The sequence below is a fragment of the Tamandua tetradactyla genome, chromosome X (assembly GCF_023851605.1).
Source record: "Tamandua tetradactyla isolate mTamTet1 chromosome X, mTamTet1.pri, whole genome shotgun sequence".
In the NCBI taxonomy this organism is placed as follows: Eukaryota; Metazoa; Chordata; class Mammalia; order Pilosa; family Myrmecophagidae; genus Tamandua; species Tamandua tetradactyla.
This window is the reverse complement of record NC_135353.1, coordinates 91,357,828-91,373,937: the sequence shown is the minus strand read 5'-3', so window position 1 is coordinate 91,373,937 and position 16,110 is coordinate 91,357,828. Positions and strand designations below refer to the sequence as shown.

Here is a 16,110-nt window from a genome sequence, read left to right as displayed (position 1 = left end):
ATATATATATATATACACACACACAGAAATCAGGGGAAAATGTGTGGGAATGTATATGAAGAGTGTGGGATAATGGTGGAAGGAATATAAAGATGGATCAAGCTGAATTTTTATTAATATGGGTCCACTAAGCAGAGATTCTGCATTCAAAGTTGTAGCTTGAAGGGTTAGAAATGGCATTAGCAGTTTGTTTGGATGGTTGGCTGAAACATAAATCAAAAGGTGTCCAATGTCACCAGAGGTCGAAATGCCAGAACTGTCCTGGTAAAATGTAGATGAGGGGATGCAAAGGCTTAGAGAGATGGGACTGTTAGAGTGGTTTATCATGGAAGTCCTGCTCACATAACTCAGGAATGTCCAGAGTACACACCTTTTACCAAAACTCTGAGGAATAAATTTGTGAGACTAGCACCATTGTCCCTGAAAAGCTCCATAGCCACCCTTCTCTGTAAGTCATATATTACCGTGAGAACTGTTGCCACTGAGCTGAAGTCTAATCATAACGGGGATGATCTGATCCAGAGTTGGCAGAAGCCATGTGGTGAGTTAATCAACAGAGACAAGGTGAGTGCAACCACCATAATGGACAGCAGACTCAGAGCAGAAGTCAAGATAATCTGACTTGCAGAAACTTGTGACATTGTTTAGTAAATCATGGGGTACATAGAAGTTAAATAGATGGGCAGTCTACTAAATTCTTGTTTGAGCTGAATAAGGAGAAGAGTTCTAGTTCAACTGAACAGAAGTCTAATTTGAATTACAAAAACATTCATCACTCCTTTATCAATTCCCAGACTTGAGGTAGTTTATAAACCCAGAGCCCCTTGAATAATGAAAGGGTCAGGTACACTTAGGGAAGGACACTTTAACGCTGCCCAAAATTTAAACTATTAACATTCCTTCCAGTATTCCCCAAGAGGACCTACAGCCTTTTATTAGGGTAACTATGCAGTGGGAAAAGGTAAATTGATCATATATTTCATGGATTATTAGACACTGGCTCAGAAGTGACATTAATTCCAGGAGACCCAATATATCACTCATCTACCAGTCAGAGTAGGGGTTTATGGAGGTCAAGTGATCAATGGAATTTTAGCTCAGGGCCATCTCACAGTGTGTCCGGTGGGTCAATGAACCCATTCTGTGATAGTTTTCCCAGTTCTGGGAGGCATTATTGGAATCAACATACTCAGCAACTATAGAATCCCCACATTGATTCCCTGAGTTGTGGAGTGAGGGCTATTAGTGGAAGCCACTAGAATTGCCCTTACCTAGCAAAATAGTGAATCAGGAACCATATTCCTGCATAGATTGCAGAGATTAGTGCCACTCTTAAGGACTTGAATGATGCAGGGGTGGTGACTCCTATCACATCACCATTCAACTCTCCTATTTGGCCTGTGCAGAAAACAGATGGATCTTGGAGGATTACAATGGCTTCTCATAAACTTAACCACATGGTGACTCCAATTGCATCTCCTTTTCAAGATATGGTATCATTGCTTGAGCAAATCAACACACACCTGCTACCTGATATGCAGTTATTGATCTGGCAAAAGCTTTTTCTCAATAGCTGCCAGTAAGGACCACCAGGGACAATTTGTATTCAGCTGGCGAGGCCAGAAGGATACTTTCACTGTCCTACCTCAGGATTTTATCAACTCTCCAGTCCTATGTCATAAACTTGTCCACAAGGATCTTGATCGTTTCTCCCTCCCACAAGAAATCACACTGGTCCATTATATTGATGCTATCATGCTGATTGGACCTACTAAGCAATAAGTAACAAACACCTTAGATTATTGATAAGATGTTTGCTGATGAGGAAATGGGTGATAAAACCAACAAAATACAGGGGCCTTCCACCTCAGTGAAATTTTTAGTTCTCCAGTTGTGTGTCATGTCAAGATATCCCTTCTAAGATGAAGGATAATCTGTTGCATTGGAGCACTGCCATGACCAAAAAAAAAATAGAGGCATAATGCCCTGTTGACCTCTTTGTATGTCCAAGACAACATATTCCTCATTTGGGTGTGCTACTCTGGCCCATTTACTGGGTGACCAGAAATGTTGATAGTTTTGAGTGTGGATCAGAATTAGAAGAGGCCCTGTGACATGTTCAGGCTGCTGTGCAAGCTGCTTTCCCTCTTGGGCAATATGATCCAGCAGATCCAACTGGCTAGAAATGTCAGTAGCAAATAGAGATGCTCTCTGGAGACTTTGGTAGGCCTGGAGAGAAGAATTAGAAGACAGACCTTAGCATTTTGGAATAAAGCCTTACTAGTTGCTGCAGATAACTACTCTGCTTTTGAGAAACAGCTTTTGGTCTGCCACAGGGCCTTCATAGAGACTGAATACTTAACCATGGGCCACAACGTTACCATGAGACTGAGTTGTCTATCATGAACTAAGTGTTGTCTGATCCAGCAAACCAAAAAGTTAGGTTTGCACAGCAGCACTCCATCACAAAATTGGAAATGGCATATAAGAGATATGGCTCAAGCAGGTTCTGATGACACAAGTAAGTTACATGGGAAAGTGGCCCAAATGCCCATGGCCCCCTATCTTTCCACATTATATTCTCTTTCCCAGCCCAGAGCTATGACCTTGGGAGTTCCTTACAGTCAGGTGACTGAGGAAAAGAAAACTCAGGGCTGGTTTAGAGATGGTTTTGCATGACACGTGGGTACCATGTGTATGTGGACAGATGCAGCACTACAACCTCTTTTCTGGTTTATCCATGAAGGACAATGGTGAGGGGAAATTCTCCCACTGGGTGGGACTTTGAGCAGTGAACACGGTTGTTCATTTTGTTGGAAGGAGAATTGGCCAGAGGTGCATTTGTATACTGATGCATGGACTGTTGCAAATGGTTTGGCTGAATGGTCAGGGACCTGGAAGGAGAAGAGCATAATTAGAAAATTGATGACAAAGTGGTCTGGGGAAGAGGTACGTGGGTAGACATTTCTGAGTGGGCAAAAAACATGAAGATATTTTGTCCCATGTGAATGCTCACCAGAGGGTAACTTCAGCAGAGGAAGGTTTTAATAGTCAAGTGGATAAGATGACCTGTTCTAAGGATACAAGTCATCCTCTTTCCCCAGCCATTCCTGCCATTGCTCAATGGACTTATGAACAAAGTGGTCATGGTGGTAGGGATGGAGGTTATACATGGGCTCAGCAACATGGACTTCCACTCACCAAGGTTGACCTGGCTACAGCCACTGCTGAGTGCCCAATCTGCCAGTAGCAGAGACCTTTAGTCAGTTCCCGATATGGCACCATGCACCAAGGTGATAAGCCTGTGCTACCTAGTGACAGGTAGATTACATCGGACCACTTTTACACCACAGAAGGGGCAATGATTTGTTCTAACTAGAATAGACACATGTTTTCAATATGGGTTTGCCTTCCCTGTATACAATGCTTCTGCCAAAACCACCATCTCTGGACTTACAGAATGCCTTATCCACCATCATGATATTCCACATGGCATTGCAGCAAATGGAATGTGGGAATGGGCCCATGCTCATAGAATTCTCTGGTCTTACCATGTTCCCCAGCATCCAAAGGCAGCTGGGTTGATAGAATAGTGGAATGGCCTTTGGAAGACCCAATTACAGTGCCAACTAGGTGGCAATAACTTGCAGGGCAGGGGCAATGTTCTCTAGGAGGCTGTGTGTGCTCTGAGTCAGCGTGCATTCTATGGTGCTCTTTCTCCCATAGCCAAGATCCACAGGTCCAGGAATCAAGGGGTTGTAATGGCTGTGGGACCACTCACTATCACCCATAGTAATCCACTAATTTTTTTTCTTCCTGTCCCTGAACCTTTAAGCTCTGCTGTTCTACAGGTCTTGGTTCCAAAAGGAAGAGTGTTCTTACCAGGAGAAACAATGATCATCCCACTGAACTGGAAGTTAAGATTGCCACCTGGCCACTTTGGACTTCTCATGCATCTGAATCAACAGGCAAGGAGGGTGATTGAAGTACTGTCAGGTGATTGAATCTGAGTATCAAGGGGAGCTAGGACTGCAACTATACAATGGTGCCATAGAAGAGTTTTCCTGAATACAGAAGATCTACTAGGGCATGTCTTAGTACAACCATGCCTTGTGATTAAAGTCAAGGGGAAACTGCAACAACCCAATCCAGGCAGGACTACCAATGGCCCCAAAACCTCAAGAATGAAGGTATTCATCACCTCTCCAGGAAAAGAACACAGCTAGCTGAAGTGCTTGGTGAGGGTAAAGGGAACATGGAATGGGTAGTGGAAGAAGGTAGTGATAAATATGAACTTCGACCACGTGATCAGTTATGGAAATGACGACTGTGATGGTATTACTATTTCCTTCTTGCTTTGTCATGAGTATGTTTGTGTTTGTACCTAAAACAAACATCTTGTTTTCTTCTTATCATATGACATAAGTTCTATTGTTCATGTTATACTGTTTAAGTTATATGATATCATCTTAAAGAGTGAATGTTACATAAGGACTCATAGTCTATTCTGCAAAGATTTAGTGCATTTCCAGTTGTATGCAGGACAGTTGAGTATGGTTAGGTCATATATATGTCTGCTATGTGTATACACATACACAAAGTGATGTGTGTAGCTGCCAAGTTGAAAGGGGTGGGCTGTGATGGTTAGGCTCTGGTGTCAACTTGCCAGGTGATGGTGCCCAATGTCTGGTCAGGCAAGTATTGGCCTAACCATTACTGCAAGGATATTTCATGGATGGTTGATAAATCAGGAGGCTGGTTTGTTAAATCATCAGTCAGTTGATTGCAGCTGTGGCTAATTGCATCTATGATCAATGAAGGTCATATTTCCGGCAAATGAGATAATCCAATCAACTGGATTTTAGCCAATTGGTTGGTGATTTTTAAGGGAAAAGAGAGAATTTTCACTGCCTATTCAGCGAGTGAGCTTCTCCTGTGGAATCTGTCAGCACCCTTCATGGTAGTTGCCAGCCTTGCAGCTTGCCCTATGGATCTGAGATTCTTGCATTCCCAAGGTTGCGTGAAATTCTTTTACAAATCTTATATTTACAGACATCTCCTGTTGGTTCTATTTCTCTGGAGAACCCTGATAATGCACCTTCTCTTCCACAAAACAATTATTTTGCTTAAAACAAGGAATGGTTGTAATTACTACTGGAAAATAGTAACTACTAGAAAATTTTTAAAAAGATAATTTAGGGTGGGCCGCGGTGGCTCAGCGGGCAAAGTGCTTGCCTGCCATGCCGGAGGACCTCGGTTCGATTCCCGGCCCCAGCCCATGTAAAAAACAACAACAAAAAAAAACAAAACAAACAAAATACAATAAAACAAGAAAATGTTTAAAGATGTTTCCCTTTCTTCCTTCCTTCCTTCCTTCTCTCTGTCTTTCCTTCCCTTCCTCCCTCTTTCTAAAAAAAAAAAAAAAAAAAAAGATAATTTAGATAACTAATTTTTAAAATAAACTTTAATCTGTTAATTGTCACTTGATGATGATTTAATAATTTTTGCAGTTGTACAGCAAAGCATAAAGCCCACTGCAGATTACAGAGCATGAAATCTCCTACTCATGATTAAATTACAACCAATTAAGGCTAACAGAAAAATCTCTCTAGCCTGGTGGTATGACTATGTTTAGAAAAACTACATTAATGATCATCTGTATTGCACCATGTAATATTTCATGACCAGCTCAACCAATGAACTAAGATGAAACATCAGTTTTAGAATCATGAGCTAAGCCTTAAAATGATGATGAAACATTTACTAAAAAGAGCATTTCCTCCTCAAAACAAAAATAAGAAAATCATTTTATTTATTTACTGTTTTAATATATTCAAATTTCATAATTATACTAAAAAGGAATTATTTGGTATTCTATCCTTAATTAGGAGGGACTTGATCATTTTCCTTTTAAAACAGATCTGAGTCAAAATATTTCCCTTTTTATGCATAAAGGTAGAACCATAGAGCTTAGCTCATTGAGTCAATTGATAATTAACCTCTCCTCTATAATGAAAGAAGATAAAGCCCTGCCACAGGTGATATAAATGGAAATAATGGCACCCCCCGCAAATAATAGCTATAATGGAACATTGGCCAGATGGAAATGAGTTCATTGAAGACATTGTCTTAATCATGGAGAACCTAGGATCAGATCCCAGCTGAATCTAGCTCCTTCTTTCTTGTTTAAAATGAGAGCTTAGACAAAATCATCACTCATATACTCCTTAGCTCTGATGTGCTGCTATTTGACCAATTTGGAGTGAAATTTAACTAGTGCCCTATAGGGGCCCTTATTTTGGTTATAATCAGGCTAAAATACCTTGGCCTAAATAGGAAAAAATAAGTGTGGTGTAGCACAAGAAAATTCACCATCAGGCATTTTATTTCAAAGTACATGAACATTAACTTATCACATATATGCTGCTCTATTTTGAGGCAATTGCATAATAACATATTTGCCAAACTGGACTCTAAAAGTTGCGGGTAGATGGCATACTTTCTTTTACGTCAACTCCCCTCCTTCTCTCCCAGTCATTCTGCACTCCCTAGCAGTGTTTTATGCACTGCTCTGCATTTAGCAGTTACTCAAGAAATGTTTGCTGAATGGAGGTAAGGCCATGTCAGAAGCATCGTGGTAAATCAATAAACTCTAGACCCACTAAAAGCAAGTAGAAAAAATTTCTTTAAACAAACCAAAAAAGCATTATCCATATTTTCTGCCAGACCCTGGAGTACAGAATGAAATACAAATCAGGAGTAATGTATTTTAGTCTGTTCTCAACATGTCTGTCTTAATGTAAATTTAGATTAATTTACTCTTCCCTCCTTATATTGTTCCTAACTTGCTCATAACTATTCTCACTATAGGGCAAAATGATTAAAGTTTAATTTGGCATTTCAGTCTTCCCATCTTAGGATTTCTTCAGTTTTCCTCTATATCCTGTTCCCATCATCTACTCTCATCTTTCCAGTTCTGATAAACCCACTTACACCACAGTTTTCCAAGTAAGCGTATTTCTAGGAGCATCAAGATTTGAAACCCCAAACATCAAGGCGAAGGTACTTCTTACCACACCATGTTTCAGTCAATTGTGTGAGAGCTATTTTCAGGCAAGGAACCATCTCCCAGGCTTCCCCCAAAGCATACCACACTGTTATGTCATGGCGTGAGGCTGGCCCTGCCTTAAGCTACCTCTTTCTCCCAACACCTATAAGAATGGTTCCATTGCTGTATTCTAGAGGTACTAGTCAAAGATTGGAGATAGCTCACAGCTACAGTCTATTCATTTCTGTGTCTCAATTTGGCGTTAAGGTGTTATGTGCTGAATACAGTGTGGCACCAGGCTCTGGGGCTCCTAGGAACACAATCTTCAAGTCTCTGGCTATGGGTTTGGGGCACAGGAAACCAGCCTCCTTTCCCCCAATTCTTCCTAACCACTGGGAGGAAATGTGGCCTTAACTGCATTTCCTGGTCACAGGAACCATTAAGGGAATGGGAAGTGAGTGTACAGGAAGTGGAGCTGGGTTAAGTAGCTCCAAATTCTTTGTAAGGAGAGGAGCATTTATTCCAATATTATAAGATCAGAGTTTTGTCAACCAAGAATGCTCAATGCAGGGTCCACCTCCTTTCTGATCTCTCCTATAAGGAGTTATCAAGGCGGTTGGGGGGGAAGTCCTTAGATACCTAAATGTCTACTTCTGTACCTACACACAACAACTGAACAGCTGTGTGAAAAGATCACAGAGAGGACTGCCCTGGTTCACTATCTGTGGAGTGGCTCAGGGGCACCTGCTTGAACATAGGACTCCACAAGCAAGGGCTGTGTGTTATCACAAGCTCAAAGCTGAGTGCAACCACAGGATTGCAAAACAATGTATTGCGACCATATAAATAGAATGGGGAATTTTTCTTACTAAGTGTGAAGCTTTACATGCTTCATGTGCAGCCCTTAGTGTAGCCCCGCATCGTTAATCACAGAAAATGAGAGTGAGGGCTGCCTCCTGGAAAATGGAAATGTTCAGTGTGCACAGAGTGGCATGCAAATTTCACTCCGACATCTTACTACCAACGTGGTAGTAGGTAGATAATACTGCGAATTTAAAATTTCCTTTTGTCTGTTTCAGTTTTTGGCTCTCGTTTAAATTGTCCTCTTTTTACTCTTTATTTTTGTTCCTTTTTCTATTTCTGTCTTCTTTTTTCTTTCTTTTTTTCTCTTTGCTTCTTTTCTTGATAGTGAAGTGGGATTGGATTGTTTGTTCTCAGAATCGGGAGCTGAAATTCATACACTGATCAGTAGCTTCCTGGTTGGAGTGGCTGTCTCATGAATTCTTTGGAAACCTCAGGGAAAAGAGAAAGCCTGAACGGTAGGCTTCAAATTTTAATAAATAATTAGCTGTCATCTGTGCCTTTCACCCTAGATATTTAGAATTGGGCTCTTCACACCAGACTTTGGGCAGCTGGTCAGATTTAAGGGTGATTATGAATATAATGAAGCTTTATATGTCATTAACTTGGTATTTTAACAAACAAAAATAATCATGTGGTTGGCTGCCTGAGGTAGAAGGGGGGTAGTAATGTTGAATTTGGGGAAATGTAAGTTTGACGAGGAAAGCTATTTTAGCTATTTCATAACGATCAAACAGTGTTTTGCTCAACAAATACATTCAGTGAAATTACGTGCAGAAATGTGTAGTATTGTTTATATCTACTCTTCTTTCTATAAGTCTTTGAAAATAATATTGTTTTATCTGCAAAAGGATTAAAATGGTTAAATGTGTGCATTTTATCTTTTACAAAATGAGCTATGATTAAGAAAACAAATGAGCTATAATGTCTCAGGACCTTCACCAACATGAATACATACACATATGAGCTAATATAAATTGCATATTTTCACTGTAAAAGTGAGCAGTTGTAATTAAAGGTAGCCAAATAAAGCAGTATGAGGAAAAACACATTTATAATTAAATAAGTAGAAATAAGAACGACAACAGATACAGCTGCTTTGTTTCTTGTAGATAAGCTGTATGTTTCAGAAGAAATAATGAGTACACTTTAGAAATCAACAAAGGATTGAAGGATTTTAAATTAAATTTGCATTTTTAGACATTTGTAAATGACACCTTATTTCAGCAAAATGTAAGTAAAATTATTTCCTGGTTCTCTTACTGTTTCTCTTCTGTGTTCAAAGGAAATATAGAAAAATGCCTCCTAACATTAAACCGAACAATCAGGCTATCAGTGGCATGTGGCTGCAAGGAATTGTATTCAAAGACTTAAAGAAAGGAAAGAATTTCAATTTTTCCTGGGGGTGGGAATAAGGAGCGATTGGTACAACGTGACCAAGGAGTCTATCTCAAATAATTTTCTTGCTACTTTCAACTGTGATGTGCCTGGACTTATTTTTTTTACCACTAAAATCTTCCCAGGCAAGAAAAAAGTTATTTTATTTAATTAGCAGAGCTATATTTATTTGTGAGCTTCTGGATCATTCAGCAAGGAACTTTTCTTTCTTCTAACTGCTCTAAATCTCATGTATGGAGGCAAAGGCATGGATCTTATTTTTTTAAAGATGTAAATGGATACATAATGACTTATTAATACTTTGAGACTTTACACATATATACACATGTTTTCTCTTTTTATGCTATGCCAACATCTGTGGAATCCTCACTATGTGTCAGCTAATATTGATAACATTTAAAGAATGTATCATGTGCCGTACACAGTACTATTTCACGTAAATTAACTATCCTCACAAAACCACTCAAAAGTGGGTATTGAAATTAGTCACATTGCATAGATATAAGAACTGAGATGTCGTTCAGTTGTGTTTTGAATCATTTAATCCTCACATCAGACCTGAATACTACCTGTGTATCTTTTTTACAAACGGGGAAATTTAGATGCAGAAATGTTTAGTAAATTGTACCTCCTGATGGCTTAGTTAGGTGGTGGTACTTGGATTCGGGTCATATCAGCCCCCTTATCTTCCTTGCTGAGCTGTTGCATTTCTGTTTCCTCTGATGGCTAGAGAGCAATTTGTGAGGATTCACTGTTGTGACTGTGAAAATATCCTGCCCCTCAACGAACTTTTCTCTCGACCTTTAACACTTACTGAGGCTTCTTGCCCAAACCAGTCTATAAAATGATGTCTACAAACTTTCCAACCCCAGCACTTCTTCCACCGTATTACTTTGTATGTCTTCACTGGCATAAAGTAAAAATAAACGTCCCCTACTCATAAAAATAAAACATGAGGAAACTGCCACATAAAAATCATAGGACAAATGAAAAGCATCAGATCTTTTCCAAAATTTACATGGCTAAATTTAGTACATAAAAAAATAAAAATGAATCATGAACAAAAAATAAAATCATGCTTTTTGCCTTAATGCTCCTTTGAGCTAAGAACATTAACAATTTACATACAATGACTATGGTCCACTAAATACAATGGGTGATTTATTATTTTATATATGTATATTTCTAATTCAATATATAAAGATTGGGGAAGGACACTGTTTTGATCCCAGAGCCAAAACAGAGAAGCTTGAAGGATAACTTTTTGAAAAATGTTGTTTTGTATATTAAGACCCACATTTCTGGTGGGGAGCAGATCTTTTACATTAGCTTAAAATATGCAACAATTTGAAATCACTAAATTTACAATTAGAAAGGAGTAGTTTCCGAAGAAGTCTTCTAATTCAGGAAGTCCAATACAGGAGGAAATTTATTTTTATACCACGTCAACATCTGTGGAGTCCTCAGTATGTGCCACAGTGCACAACTGAAGAGCATTTGCCCACTGAAAAGAGGTTTTAATCAGTTCTATTTCAGGAGGGTAGATATTCGGGACTATAGACAACTTTTTAACTTTTTCATCTTATTAAACTGGAATGAATAGTAATTTGCAATGGATTTTCTCCCCCCAATTTTAAACAAAAGAGTCTCCTACATCCCAACCCATGCAGGAGCAGACACTGTTGGGGACTGAGGGGAAAAATCTGCAACACACTAGTTTTTGTGCCCTGTAAGCAGGGAACCTGGAGGGCGTGGTGAGATCCAGGGCTCAGCAGACAGTCGATTGTGGACCTTTTCCACCATTAATCACAATCATGGAAGTACCGTTTCTTGGTATTTCAATCTCACTGGAAGCTTTTCATTAAGACCTTGTTCCTTTGAGCATATCTGGGGCACAACATATTGTCCTCCAGGTGGTGTGTGTGTGTGTGTGTGTGTGTGTGTGTAAAATTGCAGGCAGGTAACAAGAAGAGTACACTTATTGTCCCTTGCTTTTCAGGGACCCAGGCTTGTCTAACATGAAATTGTAAGTGAACCCAACCATCTGTGTTTACAAGGAGACTTTTTCCATCTACCACACACCACCTGACCTCTTGTGGGGATTCCACTGCCTCCATCCTCCCAGCCCTGGCTGCAATTCTTATTCAGGAGGCCAACACAGCCCCTTGGGCAGACGTCATCACCACAACTGTATTCACTCCCTCAAGAAGACTACATGCTTCAAGAGCAGATACTCCCTCCTCTGGTGGAGGAGCCACTTCTGAAGGCTCAGTGACCTCAGAAGACATCTTTCTTTTCTCCAAATGTTCCAGGGGCATTTCCCCCATAAATTTTCTTTGAGACTGCGTCAGGATCTTGACCTCCTTCGCTGTGACAAGAATGTCCTTTTGATTTGGGTAAGCATGTTCACAGATTCACCTATATGCTTCTAATTTCTGTCCTTGGGTTCTCAGCTTTAACTAGTGGCACCAGGCCCACAGGATGTCTCAGTGAAACAGGTTTTGACCGGTGGCAATTCAGATGGTAATGGAGGAATTGCTACCTTTTTATGAGGTTTAGGGCTGTTGCTGCATGGTGCATTCTCTTGTGAACAGGAAGCTTTGTCATCTTTCTTGGATTTTTTTTTCATTTGGTGCCCTTAGCTAAGGTTTTTGGTAAACCTGATGTGCGTGGTTCGCTGGAAGCCCATTGTTCCTCTTTCGTTTCTACTGACACAGGTCCAAACTTGAGAGTCATGCATTTTTCTCCTGATTTCTCTGTAGAATTCCACTCCTTGCCTTTTGCATTTTCCATAGTAAAAAGTAGTTGAGTCTGATAAGGAGAAAATTCTACTTCTGTAATAAGGTCATGGATCTATAGCTAACTTTTAAGTATTTCAATTCAGGGAAAGATTCTATCAGCCACACATAAAAGCCATCCTCTAAGAAGTTTGTGTCTGAGGTACGGTTGTTTTTTATTAATCCCAGAAATGTCTATGCCCTTTGTACTTATACACATGTAGTGCTTCACCTTGCTTTGTGTGTGCAGTAATATTACGGTGAAACAGGAACGATTAGTGAATTTATTCTGTTAAGGCCAGTGTAACAACATGGTGCTGAATGTTGTAAATATGAATAAACACAAGGGGGGACTTTGACTCCTCCAAAGAGCTCACTGAAATTCTATCTAGAGACCCTTAATAATAAATGAATTTGGCACTCTCCCTTTGTGAAAGATAACTGAAATGGAGAGGAGAAAGAAGTATGCTTTCTGCCTTCCTTTCACATACATTATGACACCTATCAGATTCCCAGATCCAGAAAGAGAATTTTCTCTTTCTCTTGTCTCCCACTGAGTCCTGGAAGGAGAGTACATAGATGGTTCTATTTGTTGCCTCCATTACAGTGACCTCCCAATGGCCTTAATTCCTTATTAAGTTTCACTAATCAGACTCTAAACTCCTAGTCAGAAAATAAAAATTTACCAGGTACCGATTCAGATCCTATCACTCACAGGAGCAATGGCAAACATCTAAGACTCTTCCCTATTTTAAGAAGTGATTCACATTTCACATTTCATAGTTGGGAAAACTAGGCCCAGAGGGTTGAAGTGACTGAGCCAAAGCCCTGTGTGAGCCTGGGACAGAAACAAGTCTAGAACCCAAGTTTCTTGACATCTTGGCCGGTGTTTGTTTCACTTCTCCTTGCTGCCTCACAAGACTGAAGGTTAAAAGACCTGAATTATGCTTTGGAAATGTTGAAAGATGTCATTTTGAAACCACTCAAGTATCTTTCAATACTAGGGGCATATTTCAGGCTTCTCCCAAGGGCCCTGATAATTTGGCAAACCTTGATTTGCTATACTTTACTACTATTTCTCTGAAAGAATAGGAGAAAGTTGTCTTTACTGTGTCCAGAGGAAAATAAAATGACACAATGAAAATTGTAATACAGCACTAACTCAAACTGGCTGCTACTATAACAAGTTCCAGGGCAATAGTTTGGCTAAGAAATAAGGTAAGAGAAAATTCAGGAGGTCTTGATGCCTGGGAGGTTTCAGATTTGAGAAGAGAGTTGAGATTTCAGGGTGTTTCCCAGGCTAAACAGGCATATAGGGCTAAGCATAGAGTGTGAAGGAGAAAAATAATTACAATGATAATTGGGAGGTATGTGAATTCTGGAGAAAATGCAATAGTTAGTGGTTTGGCTATTGCTTAAGCTTATCCTATAATTGGGTTTTATCTGGGATTTGAAAGTTTAAGTGACATCTTTAGGTATAGCCATTGGAGGACAGGTGAGTAAGGAGGTGTGCTCAGAGGCATCACTTTCATTTGTAGCAACAGCTGCATTAGCTACAGCAGGAATCAATATGAAATAGACGTCCTGAGAAATAAGCATACGTGTGGTATATTAACCAAAATCAAGTCTATATAGACTCTCAGAACTTGGATATGAGTCAAGAACTTCTCTCATTCTAATTATCTAGTGGGGAAACCAAAGTATAAACTATTTGCCATGTTCAGTATGTGGATCAGGTAGAAGCATGGCTTGTGCCCAGAACATGAGTCTGGTCTGCCAATTCAGGCCTTGCAACTTGGACAGCATAATACCTAACAGAGTACCTAAAATATCTGCCACTGAATCTAAAGTTCCTCAACTCCCTCCTCACTTCCCGACAATATATTTGTTTCTTCCAGAAACTTGTTTGATGTCACAAGATTTATGACAGACAATAGCAAGGCTTTCTCCCCATTCTCAGCCAAATAGAAAATATTTTAATATTGTTGTCATTATAATTACTTAAGTGAAATTTTTTTCAGCTTTAGTTGACAGATCAGATTCAGGTATTTCTCTAAGCTAATAATATCGGATATCGCTATTAAGATAATGATATATTTTTGAAAGACAAAATAACTCTTAAAATTAACTCTAAGGTAACAGAATTGCTAATCATTTACTGTTTGGAATCTTTAATCTTTTTTTGGTGGCATAAGTGGCCCATGAGTTGGTACCTTAAAAATTTTTTTTATCCTGGATATCTACTTTATTTTGAAGTGTAAGAACAAATGTGCTGAAAATTAATGACATGTAGAAAACAGATTTATTATTTATCATGTGTGTTGTTCCCAATGAAATATTGCCACCAAATTATGAGAAGAAAAGTCAATCAATTCCAAAAGTGCAAACATAATTTTTTTCTTAATATTTCTGATTAATTTCACCTCAGTGGATATTAGGAAGCTGCCTTGATTAAGGAGGTGACAAAGTAATAGATATTGGCTTCAAACTACAGAAATATAAATTTCTATTCTAAATTAACCATGTGAAGTTCAAAAGGTCCTTTCTTTATTCTTTGAGGAAAGCTGAAGTTGTAAGACTAATACAAATTTGACAAATTGACATATATTATGCATATTAAAACATCAAGTATGTCTTTTACATACTTGTAAAGGGTTCAAAACAAAACTGGTCTTAACATTAAACAATGGTATGACAATGTTGAATAACTATTTACCATAGAAAATCTATCAGAAGTGCTCTAAAATATTAAATTTTATTTTCACATACTTCTCAAAGTAGAAAGTTAAAGGATTATCCAATTAATTCAGTCAATATAGATAGAGGAAGAACATAACCTAAGCCAAATAAACAAATTTTTTTTCACTAGACACACTGTTGTTCTTTTACTCTTTTGCCTAATTTATCCGGATGGCTTAAATTTTTAACTGTAGAAATCATTTAGAAAGTCCCAACCTTTTTTTTTCCTTGCTTAATAGAAGGGACCTACAGGGCGTATTTTTAAAAATCTGTTTTACTGACTTCTAATAATTTTTACTCATTTAATCTTCTAAATCTTTATTTCTTTGACCTTTTCTCTCCCACATGCCCACAATAGTAATAGCATCCTGATTTTTTCTTCTCACAGTATATATCTTCAGTCTAGTTTTGTGTCAGATGTTGTTCTCCCTCCACCATTTTTCCCTTTAAGATTAAAAAAAAATAAACACACACATGCACACACATTCTAAAATTGAAGTTACCAAGCAGACTTCTCTCATTTTCAAGGAAGCTAGGGTTAAAATTAGGTGGTGTTCAGGTGTAAAGAAGACAGTCTCTTTATTTTAGAACCACATATACTGTTTGAGACCAAAGAAAAAAGTTTTATTTCATCTGGAGCCTAAATTTTATGTAGCATCAACCTATCTATATAACTCATTTGAAGAACTGAAACATGGGGAGCCCAGAATAAGAAAAAGGGCCTTTAATCCTGTATAGCTTAATGTAATGCTTGGATACATCCTAGGGTATATTAAGCAGATAATAAAAAAAAGTATTGGCAAAGTTCCTTGAGGTACAGGAGAGTAAGTATGGAGCCATTAAAGTTTGCCATCAGGAAATCACTAGATACTGTGTCAAACTTTAGGGACACCCAAATCAATAGGTCAAGCCCTTGATCTTGAGGCTTACTTTTGTGAAGCTTATGTAGGCAGCAGAGAAGCTTAGCCTACCTATAGGCATGTTGAAGGGTTACTTCCAGAGGACCTCTTTTATTGCTCAGATGTGGCCTCACTCTCTCTAAGCCCAACTCTGAAACTAAAATCCTTGCCCTCCCCCTTACATGGGACATGACATCCAGTGATGAAAGTCTCCCTGATGGCATGGGAGATGTCTCCCAGGGATGAGTCCAGCCCTGGCACCATGGGATCACAATTCCTTCCTAACCAAAATGGGGAAAAGAAGTGTAACTAATAAAGGATCAGTGGCAGAGAGAGTTCAAATAGACTTGAGAGGCTACTCTGGAGTTTGCTCCTACACGAGCTTCAG

General features: G+C 39.0%; 1 protein-coding gene and 1 pseudogene across 3 annotated transcripts in view; one reads left to right on the top strand and one right to left on the bottom strand.

The window, feature by feature from the left end:
* Positions 1-8,067: 8,067 nt before the first annotated feature.
* GPR174 (G protein-coupled receptor 174) overlaps positions 8,068-16,110 on the top strand; it is a 65,107-nt gene continuing 57,064 nt past the window's right edge. For 2 of the 3 annotated variants that reach the window (XM_077146415.1, XM_077146417.1), the window contains exons 1-2: positions 8,068-8,367; positions 11,307-11,703. The gene's annotated coding sequence lies outside the window, so the exon portion shown is untranslated. Of the gene's footprint in view, positions 8,368-9,021; positions 9,143-11,306; positions 11,704-16,110 lie in introns of all 3 variants that reach the window. The other variant, XM_077146416.1, reaches the window with a different exon arrangement.
* Positions 11,152-12,100, bottom strand: LOC143671305 (developmental pluripotency-associated protein 4 pseudogene; annotated as a pseudogene).